Source organism: Manis pentadactyla, chromosome 9, assembly GCF_030020395.1.
Source record: "Manis pentadactyla isolate mManPen7 chromosome 9, mManPen7.hap1, whole genome shotgun sequence".
In the NCBI taxonomy this organism is placed as follows: Eukaryota; Metazoa; Chordata; class Mammalia; order Pholidota; family Manidae; genus Manis; species Manis pentadactyla.
This window is the reverse complement of record NC_080027.1, coordinates 3,931,891-3,951,978: the sequence shown is the minus strand read 5'-3', so window position 1 is coordinate 3,951,978 and position 20,088 is coordinate 3,931,891.

The following is a 20,088-nucleotide window of genomic DNA, read 5'->3' as shown; positions in this document are numbered from 1 at the left end:
CAGCGTGATCACTGCCGATAGGACGGAGGGTCAAATAAAAAGGAACACCAATTTCTAGACAGGAGCAGTTGGGAGCTAACAGTGTATTGTGGAGTGACGTGTTTATTTGAGTGTCCAAACTTCCCTCTTTAGGTGGTTATTAGATTTTCACGTTCGTGAACATCATAAAATCCACTGATTTCAAAGGCCCAGATGCTTATTATTACAGCAACTCAGTTGTTGAGGTGAGAGAAAATGAGAAGTATGTTGCTGCACCACTAAATCTATGGCTGGGAACTGTTGAAACCAAACAAAAAGAATTCACGGTGGCCAGATAGGGCTATTTTCTGCTGACTGTCTCTGGGGACTCAAACAGAATCCATTTGCTTGATTGTTTGATTTTCCGTTTCACTCGTGTAGGGTACTTGTCCACACACCTTCGGCTTGTAGTTTGTCTGTGTCCTTGGATCTCAAGTGCGTCTCCTGTAAGTAAGCACGTAGGTGTCTTGAGTTTTCATCCCTTCTTTTATCCCTGTGTCTTTTGTTTGCAGCACTCAGTGCCTGACCTTTTATTCTGATGATTCAGAGCTGTGCACTTATTGCACTTAAAGAATATTTTTATCATTAATCTACAATCACGTGAAGAACATTATGTTTACTATGCTCACCCCTTCACCAAGTGCCCCCGAAAAACCTCTTCAGTCACTGTCGATCAGCGTAGTTGAATGCTGTAGACCCCTTCACCATGTCCCCCCCAAAAGTCCCCATTACAGTCACTGTCCATCAGTGAGTAGTAAGATGCTATATGATCTCTACTAGTCTTCTCTGTGTTGTACAGTACTCCCCATGCACACCCGACCCCGCGCATTATACATGCTAAACTTAATGCCCCCATTCTTTCTCCCCACACTTATTCCTCCCTTCAGACTCACCCTGCCCAGTCCTTTTTCCTTTGGTTACTTTTAGTCAACTCTCGGGTTCTGTGAGTCTGCTGCTGTTTTTTTACTTCAGTTTGTCTTTGTTGTTATACTCCACACATGAGTGAAATCACTTGGTACTTGCCTTTATCTGCCTGCCCTATTTTTCTGAACATACTACCGCTTTGCTCCATCCACGTCATTGCAAATGGTAGTATTTGTTTTCTTCTTATGGCTGCTTACTGCACTTTTTAAACTGGATATCATTCTTCCTTTTTGTTTGTAGATTAGCTATGTTATTCACCATTCAACTCCTGGTTATGAACAATAGCTTTGTGTCAATCGACATGTATCTGTATCTATCTATCTAAAGGTCTGTCTGTCTATCTATGTATCTATGTATGTATACATCTATGTATCTATGTATCTATCTATGTATCTATCTATCTTCCTATCATCTATCTATGATGTCTATCATCTATTAATCTATGTACCTATCTATCTATCTTTCACCTGTCGTCTGTCTACCTATCTATCTATGAAACAATCTTCTTTTTGTCTGCCCATCTATCCTTATGTACAGAACAGCTAACAACATAGCCTATGTCTCTTCCCTACATTATGCTTCCAGAAACCTTGCAAGGTAACTAAGCCATAAGGAGAGCACTGTGTTCACCGATACGCTTTCAGGTAGAGTCAGCAGAGTGTGCTTACAAAACCAGTAAATGGAGGTGAAAGGACTTGAACCCGTATCTTTGTCCTCTGTCCTCTTATACTTCCTGCTCGCTTGTTGACTTTATTTAGCCACATTCAGTGAGTAAGTGATCCCTGAAGACCACAAGTATCCTTCGTCTGGGCCTGTTGTCGACAGAAAAGTGTACTTGGCCCTTTGCACACCACCATGTTTGAGGGACATTGGCGTGATCACTGCTGATAGGTGGAGGGACAAATATGAATTAACACCTATTTCTGGACAGGAGCAGTTGGGAACAAAGAGTGTGTTGTGGAGTGAAGTGTTTATTTGAGTGTCCAAACTTCCCTCTTTAGGTGGTTATTACTTCTTTACATTCGTGAACATCATAAAAAGCAATGATTATAAATGCCCAGACGCATATTATTACAGCAATTCATTTGTTGAGGTGAGAGGAAATGAGAAGGAAGTTGCTGCACCACTAAATCTATGCCTGAGCACTGCTGAAACCAAACAAAAAGAATTCACGGTGTCTAGATAGGGCTATTTTCTACTGACACTCTCTGGGCTCCAAAACAGAACCAATTTCTTTCTTTGTTTCTCAGTTTCACTTGTGTAGGGTACGTGTCCCCGCCCCTTCAGCTTGTAGTTTGTCTGTGTCCTTGGATCTCAAGTGAGTCTCCAGTAAGGGAGCACGTAGGTGGTCTTGAGTTTTCATCAGTTCTTCTAACCCTGTGTCTTTTGATTGGAGCACTCAAAGGCTGTACTTTTATTCTGATATTTGAGAGCTGTGCTCTTACTGCACTTTGAAATTCTTTTTGATCTCATTAATATACAGTCACATGCAGAAAATTATGTTATTCTGTCTACCCTCTTCACCAAGTCACCCCAAATCCCAGTTACAGCCGCTCTCCGTCAGCATGTACTAAGATGCTATAGAATCACTACATGTCTTCTCTGTGTTGTACAGCCCTACCCATGACACCCCACCCTACACATTATACATGCTAATCCTAATGCCCCCATTCTTTTTCCCCGCACTTATTACTCCCTTCCCACAAACCCTACCCAGTCCCTTTCTCTTTGGTAACTGTTAGTCCACTCTCGGGTTCTGTGAGTCTGCTGCTGTCTTTTCCTTCAGTTTTTCTTTGTTATCATACTCCACACATGAGTGAAATCATTTGGTACATGTATTTCTCCGCCTGGACTATTTGACTGAGCATAATACCCTCTAGCTCCATTCACGTTATTGCAAATGATAGGATTGGTTTTCTTCTTATGGCTGCTTACTGCACTTTTTAAACTGGATTTCATTCTTCTTTTTTGTTTGTAGTTTTGCATTGTGCTTTCACCATTGCTCTCTTTGTTATGAGCAGTAGCTTTGTGTTAATCGATATGTACCTATATCTATCTATCTGTCTGTCTATCTATTTATCAATCACTCAATCAAACATCTTTTTGTCTGTCCATCTGTCCATGTCCATGTGTACAGAACAGTTAACCATATACCTTACATCACTTTCCTGCACTATGCTCCCAAAAATCCTGCAAAGTATCTAGGCTGCAGAGGGAGCACTGGGTTCACAGAGACACTTGCAGTTCGAGTCGGCCGCGTGTACCTACAAAACCAGGAAATGGTTGTGCTGGGAGATATACCCGTGTCTCTATCCTCTGTCCTCTTTCATCTCCTTCTAACTTGCTGTCTGTATTTAGCCACATTCATTGACTACGTGCTCCCTGAAGATCTCAAGTATCATTCCTCTGGGCCTGTTGTCGACAGAAAAGTAAACTTGTTGCTTTGCTCAACACCATGTTTGAAGGACATCAGCGTGATCACCGCCGATAGGACGGAGGGTCAAATAAAAAGGAACACCAATTTCTAGACAGGAGCAGTTGGGAGCTAACAGTGTATTGTGGAGTGACGTGTTTATTTGAGTGTCCAAACTTCCCTCTTTAGGTGGTTATTAGATTTTCACGTTCGTGAACATCATAAAATCCACTGATTTCAAAGGCCCAGATGCTTATTATTACAGCAACTCAGTTGTTGAGGTGAGAGAAAATGAGAAGTATGTTGCTGCACCACTAAATCTATGGCTGGGAACTGTTGAAACCAAACAAAAAGAATTCACGGTGGCCAGATAGGGCTATTTTCTGCTGACTGTCTCTGGGGACTCAAACAGAATCCATTTGCTTGATTGTTTGATTTTCCGTTTCACTCGTGTAGGGTACTTGTCCACACACCTTCGGCTTGTAGTTTGTCTGTGTCCTTGGATCTCAAGTGCGTCTCCTGTAAGTAAGCACGTAGGTGTCTTGAGTTTTCATCCCTTCTTTTATCCCTGTGTCTTTTGTTTGCAGCACTCAGTGCCTGACCTTTTATTCTGATGATTCAGAGCTGTGCACTTATTGCACTTAAAGAATATTTTTATCATTAATCTACAATCACGTGAAGAACATTATGTTCACTATGCTCCCCCCTTCACCAAGTGCCCCCGAAAAACCTCTTCAGTCACTGTCGATCAGCGTAGTTGGATGCTGTAGACCCCTTCACCATGTCCCCCCCAAAAGTCCCCGTTACAGTCACTGTCCATCAGTGAGTAGTAAGATGCTATATGATCTCTACTAGTCTTCTCTGTGTTGTACAGGACTCCCCATGCACACCAGACCCCGCGCATTATACATGCTAAACTTAATGCCCCCATTCTTTCTCCCCACACTTATTCCTCCCTTCAGACTCACCCTGCCCAGTCCTTTTTCCTTTGGTTACTTTTAGTCAACTCTCGGGTTCTGTGAGTCTGCTGCTGTTTTTTTACTTCAGTTTTTCTTTGTTGTTATACTCCACACATGAGTGAAATCACTTGGTACTTGCCTTTATCCGCCTGCCCTATTTTTCTGAACATACTACCGCTTTGCTCCATCCACGTCATTGCAAATGGTAGTATTTGTTTTCTTCTTATGGCTGCTTACTGCACTTTTTAAACTGGATATCATTCTTCATTTTTGTTTGTAGTTTAGCTATGTTATTCACCATTCAACTCCTGGTTATGAACAATAGCTTTGTGTCAATCGACATGTATCTGTATCTATCTATCTAGAGGTCTGTCTGTCTATCTATGTATCTATGTATGTATATATCTATGTATCTATGTATCTATCTATGTATCTATCTATCTTCCTATCATCTATCTATGATGTCTATCATCTATTAATCTATGTACCTATCTATCTATCTTTCACCTGTCGTCTGTCTACCTATCTATCTATGAAACAATCTTCTTTTTGTCTGCCCATCTATCCTTATGTACAGAACAGTTAACAACATAGCCTATGTCTCTTCCCTACATTATGCTTCCAGAAACCTTGCAAGGTAACTAAGCCATAAGGAGAGCACTGTGTTCACCGATACGCTTTCAGGTAGAGTCAGCAGAGTGTGCTTACAAAACCAGTAAATGGAGGTGAAAGGACTTGAACCCGTATCTTTGTCCTCTGTCCTCTTATACTTCCTGCTCGCTTGTTGACTTTATTTAGCCACATTCAGTGAGTAAGTGATCCCTGAAGACCACAAGTATCCTTCGTCTGGGCCTGTTGTCGACAGAAAAGTGTACTTGGCCCTTTGCACACCACCATGTTTGAGGGACATTGGCGTGATCACTGCTGATAGGTGGAGGGACAAATATGAATTAACACCTATTTCTGGACAGGAGCAGTTGGGAACAAAGAGTGTGTTGTGGAGTGAAGTGTTTATTTGAGTGTCCAAACTTCCCTCTTTAGGTGGTTATTACTTCTTTACATTCGTGAACATCATAAAAAGCAATGATTATAAATGCCCAGACGCATATTATTACAGCAATTCATTTGTTGAGGTGAGAGGAAATGAGAAGGAAGTTGCTGCACCACTAAATCTATGCCTGAGCACTGCTGAAACCAAACAAAAAGAATTCACGGTGTCTAGATAGGGCTATTTTCTACTGACACTCTCTGGGCTCCAAAACAGAACCAATTTCTTTCTTTGTTTCTCAGTTTCACTTGTGTAGGGTACCTGTCCCCGCCCCTTCAGCTTGTAGTTTGTCTGTGTCCTTGGATCTCAAGTGAGTCTCCAGTAAGGGAGCACGTAGGTGGTCTTGAGTTTTCATCAGTTCTTCTAACCCTGTGTCTTTTGATTGGAGCACTCAAAGGCTGTACTTTTATTCTGATATTTGAGAGCTGTGCTCTTACTGCACTTTGAAATTCTTTTTGATCTCATTAATATACAGTCACATGCAGAAAATTATGTTATTCTGTCTACCCTCTTCACCAAGTCACCCCAAATCCCAGTTACAGCCGCTCTCCGTCAGCATGTACTAAGATGCTATAGAATCACTACATGTCTTCTCTGTGTTGTACAGCCCTACCCATGACACCCCACCCTACACATTATACATGCTAATCCTAATGCCCCCATTCTTTTTCCCCGCACTTATTACTCCCTTCCCACAAACCCTACCCAGTCCCTTTCTCTTTGGTAACTGTTAGTCCACTCTCGGGTTCTGTGAGTCTGCTGCTGTCTTTTCCTTCAGTTTTTCTTTGTTATCATACTCCACACATGAGTGAAATCATTTGGTACATGTATTTCTCCGCCTGGACTATTTGACTGAGCATAATACCCTCTAGCTCCATTCACGTTATTGCAAATGATAGGATTTGTTTTCTTCTTATGGCTGCTTACTGCACTTTTTAAACTGGATTTCATTCTTCTTTTTTGTTTGTAGTTTTGCATTGTGCTTTCACCATTGCTCTCTTTGTTATGAGCAGTAGCTTTGTGTTAATCGATATGTACCTATATCTATCTATCTGTCTGTCTATCTATTTATCAATCACTCAATCAAACATCTTTTTGTCTGTCCATCTGTCCATGTCCATGTGTACAGAACAGTTAACCATATACCTTACATCACTTTCCTGCACTATGCTCCCAAAAATCCTGCAAAGTATCTAGGCTGCAGAGGGAGCACTGGGTTCACAGAGACACTTGCAGTTCGAGTCGGCCGCGTGTACCTACAAAACCAGGAAATGGTTGTGCTGGGAGATATACCCGTGTCTCTATCCTCTGTCCTCTTTCATCTCCTTCTAACTTGCTGTCTGTATTTAGCCACATTCATTGACTACGTGCTCCCTGAAGATCTCAAGTATCATTCCTCTGGGCCTGTTGTCGACAGAAAAGTAAACTTGTTGCTTTGCTCAACACCATGTTTGAAGGACATCAGCGTGATCACCGCCGATAGGACGGAGGGTCAAATAAAAAGGAACACCAATTTCTAGACAGGAGCAGTTGGGAGCTAACAGTGTATTGTGGAGTGACGTGTTTATTTGAGTGTCCAAACTTCCCTCTTTAGGTGGTTATTAGATTTTCACGTTCGTGAACATCATAAAATCCACTGATTTCAAAGGCCCAGATGCTTATTATTACAGCAACTCAGTTGTTGAGGTGAGAGAAAATGAGAAGTATGTTGCTGCACCACTAAATCTATGGCTGGGAACTGTTGAAACCAAACAAAAAGAATTCACGGTGGCCAGATAGGGCTATTTTCTGCTGACTGTCTCTGGGGACTCAAACAGAATCCATTTGCTTGATTGTTTGATTTTCCGTTTCACTCGTGTAGGGTACTTGTCCACACACCTTCGGCTTGTAGTTTGTCTGTGTCCTTGGATCTCAAGTGCGTCTCCTGTAAGTAAGCACGTAGGTGTCTTGAGTTTTCATCCCTTCTTTTATCCCTGTGTCTTTTGTTTGCAGCACTCAGTGCCTGACCTTTTATTCTGATGATTCAGAGCTGTGCACTTATTGCACTTAAAGAATATTTTTATCATTAATCTACAATCACGTGAAGAACATTATGTTCACTATGCTCCCCCCTTCACCAAGTGCCCCCGAAAAACCTCTTCAGTCACTGTCGATCAGCGTAGTTGGATGCTGTAGACCCCTTCACCATGTCCCCCCCAAAAGTCCCCGTTACAGTCACTGTCCATCAGTGAGTAGTAAGATGCTATATGATCTCTACTAGTCTTCTCTGTGTTGTACAGGACTCCCCATGCACACCCGACCCCGCGCATTATACATGCTAAACTTAATGCCCCCATTCTTTCTCCCCACACTTATTCCTCCCTTCAGACTCACCCTGCCCAGTCCTTTTTCCTTTGGTTACTTTTAGTCAACTCTCGGGTTCTGTGAGTCTGCTGCTGTTTTTTTACTTCAGTTTTTCTTTGTTGTTATACTCCACACATGAGTGAAATCACTTGGTACTTGCCTTTATCCGCCTGCCCTATTTTTCTGAACATACTACCGCTTTGCTCCATCCACGTCATTGCAAATGGTAGTATTTGTTTTCTTCTTATGGCTGCTTACTGCACTTTTTAAACTGGATATCATTCTTCATTTTTGTTTGTAGTTTAGCTATGTTATTCACCATTCAACTCCTGGTTATGAACAATAGCTTTGTGTCAATCGACATGTATCTGTATCTATCTATCTAGAGGTCTGTCTGTCTATCTATGTATCTATGTATGTATATATCTATGTATCTATGTATCTATCTATGTATCTATCTATCTTCCTATCATCTATCTATGATGTCTATCATCTATTAATCTATGTACCTATCTATCTATCTTTCACCTGTCGTCTGTCTACCTATCTATCTATGAAACAATCATCTTTTTGTCTGCCCATCTATCCTTATGTACAGAACAGTTAACAACATAGCCTATGTCTCTTCCCTACATTATGCTTCCAGAAACCTTGCAAGGTAACTAAGCCATAAGGAGAGCACTGTGTTCACCGATACGCTTTCAGGTAGAGTCAGCAGAGTGTGCTTACAAAACCAGTAAATGGAGGTGAAAGGACTTGAACACGTATCTTTGTCCTCTGTCCTCTTATACTTCCTGCTCGCTTGTTGACTTTATTTAGCCACATTCAGTGAGTAAGTGATCCCTGAAGACCACAAGTATCCTTCGTCTGGGCCTGTTGTCGACAGAAAAGTGTACTTGGCCCTTTGCACACCACCATGTTTGAGGGACATTGGCGTGATCACTGCTGATAGGTGGAGGGACAAATATGAATTAACACCTATTTCTGGACAGGAGCAGTTGGGAACAAAGAGTGTGTTGTGGAGTGAAGTGTTTATTTGAGTGTCCAAACTTCCCTCTTTAGGTGGTTATTACTTCTTTACATTCGTGAACATCATAAAAAGCAATGATTATAAATGCCCAGACGCATATTATTACAGCAATTCATTTGTTGAGGTGAGAGGAAATGAGAAGGAAGTTGCTGCACCACTAAATCTATGCCTGAGCACTGCTGAAACCAAACAAAAAGAATTCACGGTGTCTAGATAGGGCTATTTTCTACTGACACTCTCTGGGCTCCAAAACAGAACCAATTTCTTTCTTTGTTTCTCAGTTTCACTTGTGTAGGGTACCTGTCCCCGCCCCTTCAGCTTGTAGTTTGTCTGTGTCCTTGGATCTCAAGTGAGTCTCCAGTAAGGGAGCACGTAGGTGGTCTTGAGTTTTCATCAGTTCTTCTAACCCTGTGTCTTTTGATTGGAGCACTCAAAGGCTGTACTTTTATTCTGATATTTGAGAGCTGTGCTGTTACTGCACTTTGAAATTCTTTTTGTTCTCATTAATATACAGTCACATGCAGAAAATTATGTTATTCTGTCTACCCTCTTCACCAAGTCACCCCAAATCCCAGTTACAGCCGCTCTCCGTCAGCATGTACTAAGATGCTGTAGAATCACTACATGTCTTCTCTGTGTTGTACAGCCCTACCCATGACACCCCACCCTACACATTATACATGCTAATCCTAATGCCCCCATTCTTTTTCCCCGCACTTATTACTCCCTTCCCACAAACCCTACCCAGTCCCTTTCTCTTTGGTAACTGTTAGTCCACTCTCGGGTTCTGTGAGTCTGCTGCTGTCTTTTCCTTCAGTTTTTCTTTGTTATCATACTCCACACATGAGTGAAATCATTTGGTACATGTATTTCTCCGCCTGGACTATTTGACTGAGCATAATACCCTCTAGCTCCATTCACGTTATTGCAAATGATAGGATTTGTTTTCTTCTTATGGCTGCTTACTGCACTTTTTAAACTGGATTTCATTCTTCTTTTTTGTTTGTAGTTTTGCATTGTGCTTTCACCATTGCTCTCTTTGTTATGAGCAGTAGCTTTGTGTTAATCGATATGTACCTATATCTATCTATCTGTCTGTCTATCTATTTATCAATCACTCAATCAAACATCTTTTTGTCTGTCCATCTGTCCATGTCCATGTGTACAGAACAGTTAACCATATGCCTTACATCACTTTCCTGCACTATGCTCCCAAAAATCCTGCAAAGTATCTAGGCTGCAGAGGGAGCACTGGGTTCACAGAGACACTTGCAGTTCGAGTCGGCCGCGTGTACCTACAAAATCAGGAAATGGTTGTGCTGGGAGATATACCCGTGTCTCTATCCTCTGTCCTCTTTCATCTCCTTCTAACTTGCTGTCTGTATTTAGCCACATTCATTGACTACGTGCTCCCTGAAGATCTCAAGTATCATTCCTCTGGGCCTGTTGTCGACAGAAAAGTAAACTTGTTGCTTTGCTCAACACCATGTTTGAAGGACATCAGCGTGATCACCGCCGATAGGACGGAGGGTCAAATAAAAAGGAACACCAATTTCTAGACAGGAGCAGTTGGGAGCTAACAGTGTATTGTGGAGTGACGTGTTTATTTGAGTGTCCAAACTTCCCTCTTTAGGTGGTTATTAGATTTTCACGTTCGTGAACATCATAAAATCCACTGATTTCAAAGGCCCAGATGCTTATTATTACAGCAACTCAGTTGTTGAGGTGAGAGAAAATGAGAAGTATGTTGCTGCACCACTAAATCTATGGCTGGGAACTGTTGAAACCAAACAAAAAGAATTCACGGTGGCCAGATAGGGCTATTTTCTGCTGACTGTCTCTGGGGACTCAAACAGAATCCATTTGCTTGATTGTTTGATTTTCCGTTTCACTCGTGTAGGGTACTTGTCCACACACCTTCGGCTTGTAGTTTGTCTGTGTCCTTGGATCTCAAGTGCGTCTCCTGTAAGTAAGCACGTAGGTGTCTTGAGTTTTCATCCCTTCTTTTATCCCTGTGTCTTTTGTTTGCAGCACTCAGTGCCTGACCTTTTATTCTGATGATTCAGAGCTGTGCACTTATTGCACTTAAAGAATATTTTTATCATTAATCTACAATCACGTGAAGAACATTATGTTCACTATGCTCCCCCCTTCACCAAGTGCCCCCGAAAAACCTCTTCAGTCACTGTCGATCAGCGTAGTTGGATGCTGTAGACCCCTTCACCATGTCCCCCCCAAAAGTCCCCGTTACAGTCACTGTCCATCAGTGAGTAGTAAGATGCTATATGATCTCTACTAGTCTTCTCTGTGTTGTACAGGACTCCCCATGCACACCCGACCCCGCGCATTATACATGCTAAACTTAATGCCCCCATTCTTTCTCCCCACACTTATTCCTCCCTTCAGACTCACCCTGCCCAGTCCTTTTTCCTTTGGTTACTTTTAGTCAACTCTCGGGTTCTGTGAGTCTGCTGCTGTTTTTTTACTTCAGTTTTTCTTTGTTGTTATACTCCACACATGAGTGAAATCACTTGGTACTTGCCTTTATCCACCTGCCCTATTTTTCTGAACATACTACCGCTTTGCTCCATCCACGTCATTGCAAATGGTAGTATTTGTTTTCTTCTTATGGCTGCTTACTGCACTTTTTAAACTGGATATCATTCTTCCTTTTTGTTTGTAGTTTAGCTATGTTATTCACCATTCAACTCCTGGTTATGAACAATAGCTTTGTGTCAATCGACATGTATCTGTATCTATCTATCTAAAGGTCTGTCTGTCTATCTATGTATCTATGTATGTATATATCTATGTATCTATGTATCTATCTATGTATCTATCTATCTTCCTATCATCTATCTATGATGTCTATCATCTATTAATCTATGTACCTATCTATCTATCTTTCACCTGTCGTCTGTCTACCTATCTATCTATGAAACAATCATCTTTTTGTCTGCCCATCTATCCTTATGTACAGAACAGTTAACAACATAGCCTATGTCTCTTCCCTACATTATGCTTCCAGAAACCTTGCAAGGTAACTAAGCCATAAGGAGAGCACTGTGTTCACCGATACGCTTTCAGGTAGAGTCAGCAGAGTGTGCTTACAAAACCAGTAAATGGAGGTGAAAGGACTTGAACCCGTATCTTTGTCCTCTGTCCTCTTATACTTCCTGCTCGCTTGTTGACTTTATTTAGCCACATTCAGTGAGTAAGTGATCCCTGAAGACCACAAGTATCCTTCGTCTGGGCCTGTTGTCGACAGAAAAGTGTACTTGGCCCTTTGCACACCACCATGTTTGAGGGACATTGGCGTGATCACTGCTGATAGGTGGAGGGACAAATATGAATTAACACCTATTTCTGGACAGGAGCAGTTGGGAACAAAGAGTGTGTTGTGGAGTGAAGTGTTTATTTGAGTGTCCAAACTTCCCTCTTTAGGTGGTTATTACTTCTTTACATTTGTGAACATCATAAAAAGCAATGATTATAAATGCCCAGACGCATATTATTACAGCAATTCATTTGTTGAGGTGAGAGGAAATGAGAAGGAAGTTGCTGCACCACTAAATCTATGCCTGAGCACTGCTGAAACCAAACAAAAAGAATTCACGGTGTCTAGATAGGGCTATTTTCTACTGACACTCTCTGGGCTCCAAAACAGAACCAATTTCTTTCTTTGTTTCTCAGTTTCACTTGTGTAGGGTACCTGTCCCCGCCCCTTCAGCTTGTAGTTTGTCTGTGTCCTTGGATCTCAAGTGAGTCTCCAGTAAGGGAGCACGTAGGTGGTCTTGAGTTTTCATCAGTTCTTCTAACCCTGTGTCTTTTGATTGGAGCACTCAAAGGCTGTACTTTTATTCTGATATTTGAGAGCTGTGCTCTTACTGCACTTTGAAATTCTTTTTGTTCTCATTAATATACAGTCACATGCAGAAAATTATGTTATTCTGTCTACCCTCTTTACCAAGTCACCCCAAATCCCAGTTACAGCCGCTCTCCGTCAGCATGTACTAAGATGCTGTAGAATCACTACATGTCTTCTCTGTGTTGTACAGCCCTACCCATGACACCCCACCCTACACATTATACATGCTAATCCTAATGCCCCCATTCTTTTTCCCCGCACTTATTACTCCCTTCCCACAAACCCTACCCAGTCCCTTTCTCTTTGGTAACTGTTAGTCCACTCTCGGGTTCTGTGAGTCTGCTGCTGTCTTTTCCTTCAGTTTTTCTTTGTTATCATACTCCACACATGAGTGAAATCATTTGGTACATGTATTTCTCCGCCTGGACTATTTGACTGAGCATAATACCCTCTAGCTCCATTCACGTTATGGCAAATGATAGGATTTGTTTTCTTCTTATGGCTGCTTACTGCACTTTTTAAACTGGATTTCATTCTTCTTTTTTGTTTGTAGTTTTGCATTGTGCTTTCACCATTGCTCTCTTTGTTATGAGCAGTAGCTTTGTGTTAATCGATATGTACCTATATCTATCTATCTGTCTGTCTATCTATTTATCAATCACTCAATCAAACATCTTTTTGTCTGTCCATCTGTCCATGTCCATGTGTACAGAACAGTTAACCATATACCTTACATCACTTTCCTGCACTATGCTCCCAAAAATCCTGCAAAGTATCTAGGCTGCAGAGGGAGCACTGGGTTCACAGAGACACTTGCAGTTCGAGTCGGCCGCGTGTACCTACAAAACCAGGAAATGGTTGTGCTGGGAGATATACCCGTGTCTCTATCCTCTGTCCTCTTTCATCTCCTTCTAACTTGCTGTCTGTATTTAGCCACATTCATTGACTACGTGCTCCCTGAAGATCTCAAGTATCATTCCTCTGGGCCTGTTGTCGACAGAAAAGTAAACTTGTTGCTTTGCTCAACACCATGTTTGAAGGACATCAGCGTGATCACCGCCGATAGGACGGAGGGTCAAATAAAAAGGAACACCAATTTCTAGACAGGAGCAGTTGGGAGCTAACAGTGTATTGTGGAGTGACGTGTTTATTTGAGTGTCCAAACTTCCCTCTTTAGGTGGTTATTAGATTTTCACGTTCGTGAACATCATAAAATCCACTGATTTCAAAGGCCCAGATGCTTATTATTACAGCAACTCAGTTGTTGAGGTGAGAGAAAATGAGAAGTATGTTGCTGCACCACTAAATCTATGGCTGGGAACTGTTGAAACCAAACAAAAAGAATTCACGGTGGCCAGATAGGGCTATTTTCTGCTGACTGTCTCTGGGGACTCAAACAGAATCCATTTGCTTGATTGTTTGATTTTCCGTTTCACTCGTGTAGGGTACTTGTCCACACACCTTCGGCTTGTAGTTTGTCTGTGTCCTTGGATCTCAAGTGCGTCTCCTGTAAGTAAGCACGTAGGTGTCTTGAGTTTTCATCCCTTCTTTTATCCCTGTGTCTTTTGTTTGCAGCACTCAGTGCCTGACCTTTTATTCTGATGATTCAGAGCTGTGCACTTATTGCACTTAAAGAATATTTTTATCATTAATCTACAATCACGTGAAGAACATTATGTTCACTATGCTCCCCCCTTCACCAAGTGCCCCCGAAAAACCTCTTCAGTCACTGTCGATCAGCGTAGTTGGATGCTGTAGACCCCTTCACCATGTCCCCCCCAAAAGTCCCCGTTACAGTCACTGTCCATCAGTGAGTAGTAAGATGCTATATGATCTCTACTAGTCTTCTCTGTGTTGTACAGGACTCCCCATGCACACCCGACCCCGCGCATTATACATGCTAAACTTAATGCCCCCATTCTTTCTCCCCACACTTATTCCTCCCTTCAGACTCACCCTGCCCAGTCCTTTTTCCTTTGGTTACTTTTAGTCAACTCTCGGGTTCTGTGAGTCTGCTGCTGTTTTTTACTTCAGTTTTTCTTTGTTGTTATACTCCACACATGAGTGAAATCACTTGGTACTTGCCTTTATCCACCTGCCCTATTTTTCTGAACATACTACCGCTTTGCTCCATCCACGTCATTGCAAATGGTAGTATTTGTTTTCTTCTTATGGCTGCTTACTGCACTTTTTAAACTGGATATCATTCTTCCTTTTTGTTTGTAGTTTAGCTATGTTATTCACCATTCAACTCCTGGTTATGAACAATAGCTTTGTGTCAATCGACATGTATCTGTATCTATCTATCTAAAGGTCTGTCTGTCTATCTATGTATCTATGTATGTATATATCTATGTATCTATGTATCTATCTATGTATCTATCTATCTTCCTATCATCTATCTATGATGTCTATCATCTATTAATCTATGTACCTATCTATCTATCTTTCACCTGTCGTCTGTCTACCTATCTATCTATGAAACAATCATCTTTTTGTCTGCCCATCTATCCTTATGTACAGAACAGTTAACAACATAGCCTATGTCTCTTCCCTACATTATGCTTCCAGAAACCTTGCAAGGTAACTAAGCCATAAGGAGAGCACTGTGTTCACCGATACGCTTTCAGGTAGAGTCAGCAGAGTGTGCTTACAAAACCAGTAAATGGAGGTGAAAGGACTTGAACACGTATCTTTGTCCTCTGTCCTCTTATACTTCCTGCTCGCTTGTTGACTTTATTTAGCCACATTCAGTGAGTAAGTGATCCCTGAAGACCACAAGTATCCTTCGTCTGGGCCTGTTGTCGACAGAAAAGTGTACTTGGCCCTTTGCACACCACCATGTTTGAGGGACATTGGCGTGATCACTGCTGATAGGTGGAGGGACAAATATGAATTAACACCTATTTCTGGACAGGAGCAGTTGGGAACAAAGAGTGTGTTGTGGAGTGAAGTGTTTATTTGAGTGTCCAAACTTCCCTCTTTAGGTGGTTATTACTTCTTTACATTTGTGAACATCATAAAAAGCAATGATTATAAATGCCCAGACGCATATTATTACAGCAATTCATTTGTTGAGGTGAGAGGAAATGAGAAGGAAGTTGCTGCACCACTAAATCTATGCCTGAGCACTGCTGAAACCAAACAAAAAGAATTCACGGTGTCTAGATAGGGCTATTTTCTACTGACACTCTCTGGGCTCCAAAACAGAACCAATTTCTTTCTTTGTTTCTCAGTTTCACTTGTGTAGGGTACCTGTCCCCGCCCCTACAGCTTGTAGTTTGTCTGTGTCCTTGGATCTCAAGTGAGTCTCCAGTAAGGGAGCACGTAGGTGGTCTTGAGTTTTCATCAGTTCTTCTAACCCTGTGTCTTTTGATTGGAGCACTCAAAGGCTGTATTTTTATTCTGATATTTGAGAGCTGTGCTCTTACTGCACTTTGAAATTCTTTTTGTTCTCATTAATATACAGTCACATGCAGAAAATTATGTTATTCTGTCTACCCTCTTCACCAAGTCACCCCAAATCCCAGTTACAGCCGCTCTCCGTCAGCATGTACTAAGATGCTGTAGAATCACTACATGTCTTCTCTGTGTTGTACAGCCCTACCCATGACACCCCACCCTACACATTATACATGCTAATCCTAATGCCCCCATTCTTTTTCCCCGCACTTATTACTCCCTTCCCACAAACCCTACCCAGTCCCTTTCTCTTTGGTAACTGTTAGTCCACTCTCGGGTTCTGTGAGTCTGCTGCTGTCTTTTCCTTCAGTTTTTCTTTGTTATCATACTCCACACATGAGTGAAATCATTTGGTACATGTATTTCTCCGCCTGGACTATTTGACTGAGCATAATACCCTCTAGCTCCATTCACGTTATGGCAAATGATAGGATTTGTTTTCTTCTTATGGCTGCTTACTGCACTTTTTAAACTGGATTTCATTCCTCTTTTTTGTTTGTAGTTTTGCATTGTGCTTTCACCATTGCTCTCTTTGTTATGAGCAGTAGCTTTGTGTTAATCGATATGTACCTATATCTATCTATCTGTCTGTCTATCTATTTATCAATCACTCAATCAAACATCTTTTTGTCTGTCCATCTGTCCATGTCCATGTGTACAGAACAGTTAACCATATACCTTACATCACTTTCCTGCACTATGCTCCCAAAAATCCTGCAAAGTATCTAGGCTGCAGAGGGAGCACTGGGTTCACAGAGACACTTGCAGTTCGAGTCGGCCGCGTGTACCTACAAAACCAGGAAATGGTTGTGCTGGGACTTGAACCCGTGTCTCTATCCTCTGTCCTCTTTCATCTCCTTCTAACTTGCTGTCTGTATTTAGCCACATTCATTGACTACGTGCTCCCTGAAGATCTCAAGTATCATTCCTCTGGGCCTGTTGTCGACAGAAAAGTAAACTTGTTGCTTTGCTCAACACCATGTTTGAAGGACATCAGCGTGATCACCGCCGATAGGACGGAGGGTCAAATAAAAAGGAACACCAATTTCTAGACAGGAGCAGTTGGGAGCTAACAGTGTATTGTGGAGTGACGTGTTTATTTGAGTGTCCAAACTTCCCTCTTTAGGTGGTTATTAGATTTTCACGTTCGTGAACATCATAAAATCCACTGATTTCAAAGGCCCAGATGCTTATTATTACAGCAACTCAGTTGTTGAGGTGAGAGAAAATGAGAAGTATGTTGCTGCACCACTAAATCTATGGCTGGGAACTGTTGAAACCAAACAAAAAGAATTCACGGTGGCCAGATAGGGCTATTTTCTGCTGACTGTCTCTGGGGACTCAAACAGAATCCATTTGCTTGATTGTTTGATTTTCCGTTTCACTCGTGTAGGGTACTTGTCCACACACCTTCGGCTTGTAGTTTGTCTGTGTCCTTGGATCTCAAGTGCGTCTCCTGTAAGTAAGCACGTAGGTGTCTTGAGTTTTCATCCCTTCTTTTATCCCTGTGTCTTTTGTTTGCAGCACTCAGTGCCTGACCTTTTATTCTGATGATTCAGAGCTGTGCACTTATTGCACTTAAAGAATATTTTTATCATTAATCTACAATCACGTGAAGAACATTATGTTCACTATGCTCCCCCCTTCACCAAGTGCCCCCGAAAAACCTCTTCAGTCACTGTCGATCAGCGTAGTTGGATGCTGTAGACCCCTTCACCATGTCCCCCCCAAAAGTCCCCGTTACAGTCACTGTCCATCAGTGAGTAGTAAGATGCTATATGATCTCTACTAGTCTTCTCTGTGTTGTACAGGACTCCCCATGCACACCCGACCCCGCGCATTATACATGCTAAACTTAATGCCCCCATTCTTTCTCCCCACACTTATCCCTCCCTTCAGACTCACCCTGCCCAGTCCTTTTTCCTTTGGTTACTTTTGTTCAACTCTCGGGTTCTGTGAGTCTGCTGCTGTTTTTTTACTTCAGTTATTCTTTGTTGCTATACTCCACACATGAGTGAAATCACTTGGTACTTGCCTTTATCCACCTGCCCTATTTTTCTGAACATACTACCGCTTTGCTCCATCCACGTCATTGCAAATGGTAGTATTTGTTTTCTTCTTATGGCTGCTTACTGCACTTTTTAAACTGGATATCATTCTTCCTTTTTGTTTGTAGTTTAGCTATGTTATTCACCATTCAACTCCTGGTTATGAACAATAGCTTTGTGTCAATCGACATGTATCTGTATCTATCTATCTAAAGGTCTGTCTGTCTATCTATGTATCTATGTATGTATATATCTATGTATCTATGTATCTATCTATGTATCTATCTATCTTCCTATCATCTATCTATGATGTCTATCATCTATTAATCTATGTACCTATCTATCTATCTTTCACCTGTCGTCTGTCTACCTATCTATCTATGAAACAATCATCTTTTTGTCTGCCCATCTATCCTTATGTACAGAACAGTTAACAACATAGCCTATGTCTCTTCCCTACATTATGCTTCCAGAAACCTTGCAAGGTAACTAAGCCATAAGGAGAGCACTGTGTTCACCGATACGCTTTCAGGTAGAGTCAGCAGAGTGTGCTTACAAAACCAGTAAATGGAGGTGAAAGGACTTGAACCCGTATCTTTGTCCTCTGTCCTCTTATACTTCCTGCTCGCTTGTTGACTTTATTTAGCCACATTCAGTGAGTAAGTGATCCCTGAAGACCACAAGTATCCTTCGTCTGGGCCTGTTGTCGACAGAAAAGTGTACTTGGCCCTTTGCACACCACCATGTTTGAGGGACATTGGCGTGATCACTGCTGATAGGTGGAGGGACAAATATGAATTAACACCTATTTCTGGACAGGAGCAGTTGGGAACAAAGAGTGTGTTGTGGAGTGAAGTGTTTATTTGAGTGTCCAAACTTCCCTCTTTAGGTGGTTATTACTTCTTTACATTTGTGAACATCATAAAAAGCAATGATTATAAATGCCCAGACGCATATTATTACAGCAATTCATTTGTTGAGGTGAGAGGAAATGAGAAGGAAGTTGCTGCACCACTAAATCTATGCCTGAGCACTGCTGAAACCAAACAAAAAGAATTCACGGTGTCTAGATAGGGCTATTTTCTACTGACACTCTCTGGGCTCCAAAACAGAACCAATTTCTTTCTTTGTTTCTCAGTTTCACTTGTGTAGGGTACCTGTCCCCGCCCCTACAGCTTGTAGTTTGTCTGTGTCCTTGGATCTCAAGTGAGTCTCCAGTAAGGGAGCACGTAGGTGGTCTTGAGTTTTCATCAGTTCTTCTAACCCTGTGTCTTTTGATTGGAGCACTCAAAGGCTGTACTTTTATTCTGATATTTGAGAGCTGTGCTCTTACTGCACTTTGAAATTCTTTTTGTTCTCATTAATATACAGTCACATGCAGAAAATTATGTTATTCTGTCTACCCTCTTCACCAAGTCACCCCAAATCCCAGTTACAGCCGCTCTCCGTCAGCATGTACTAAGATGCTGTAGAATCACTACATGTCTTCTCTGTGTTGTACAGCCCTACCCATGACACCCCACCCTACACATTATACATGCTAATCCTAATGCCCCCATTCTTTTTCCCCGCACTTATTACTCCCTTCCCACAAACCCTACCCAGTCCCTTTCTCTTTGGTAACTGTTAGTCCACTCTCGGGTTCTGTGAGTCTGCTGCTGTCTTTTCCTTCAGTTTTTCTTTGTTATCATACTCCACACATGAGTGAAATCATTTGGTACATGTATTTCTCCGCCTGGACTATTTGACTGAGCATAATACCCTCTAGCTCCATTCACGTTATGGCAAATGATAGGATTTGTTTTCTTCTTATGGCTGCTTACTGCACTTTTTAAACTGGATTTCATTCTTCTTTTTTGTTTGTAGTTTTGCATTGTGCTTTCACCATTGCTCTCTTTGTTATGAGCAGTAGCTTTGTGTTAATCGATATGTACCTATATCTATCTATCTGTCTGTCTATCTATTTATCAATCAC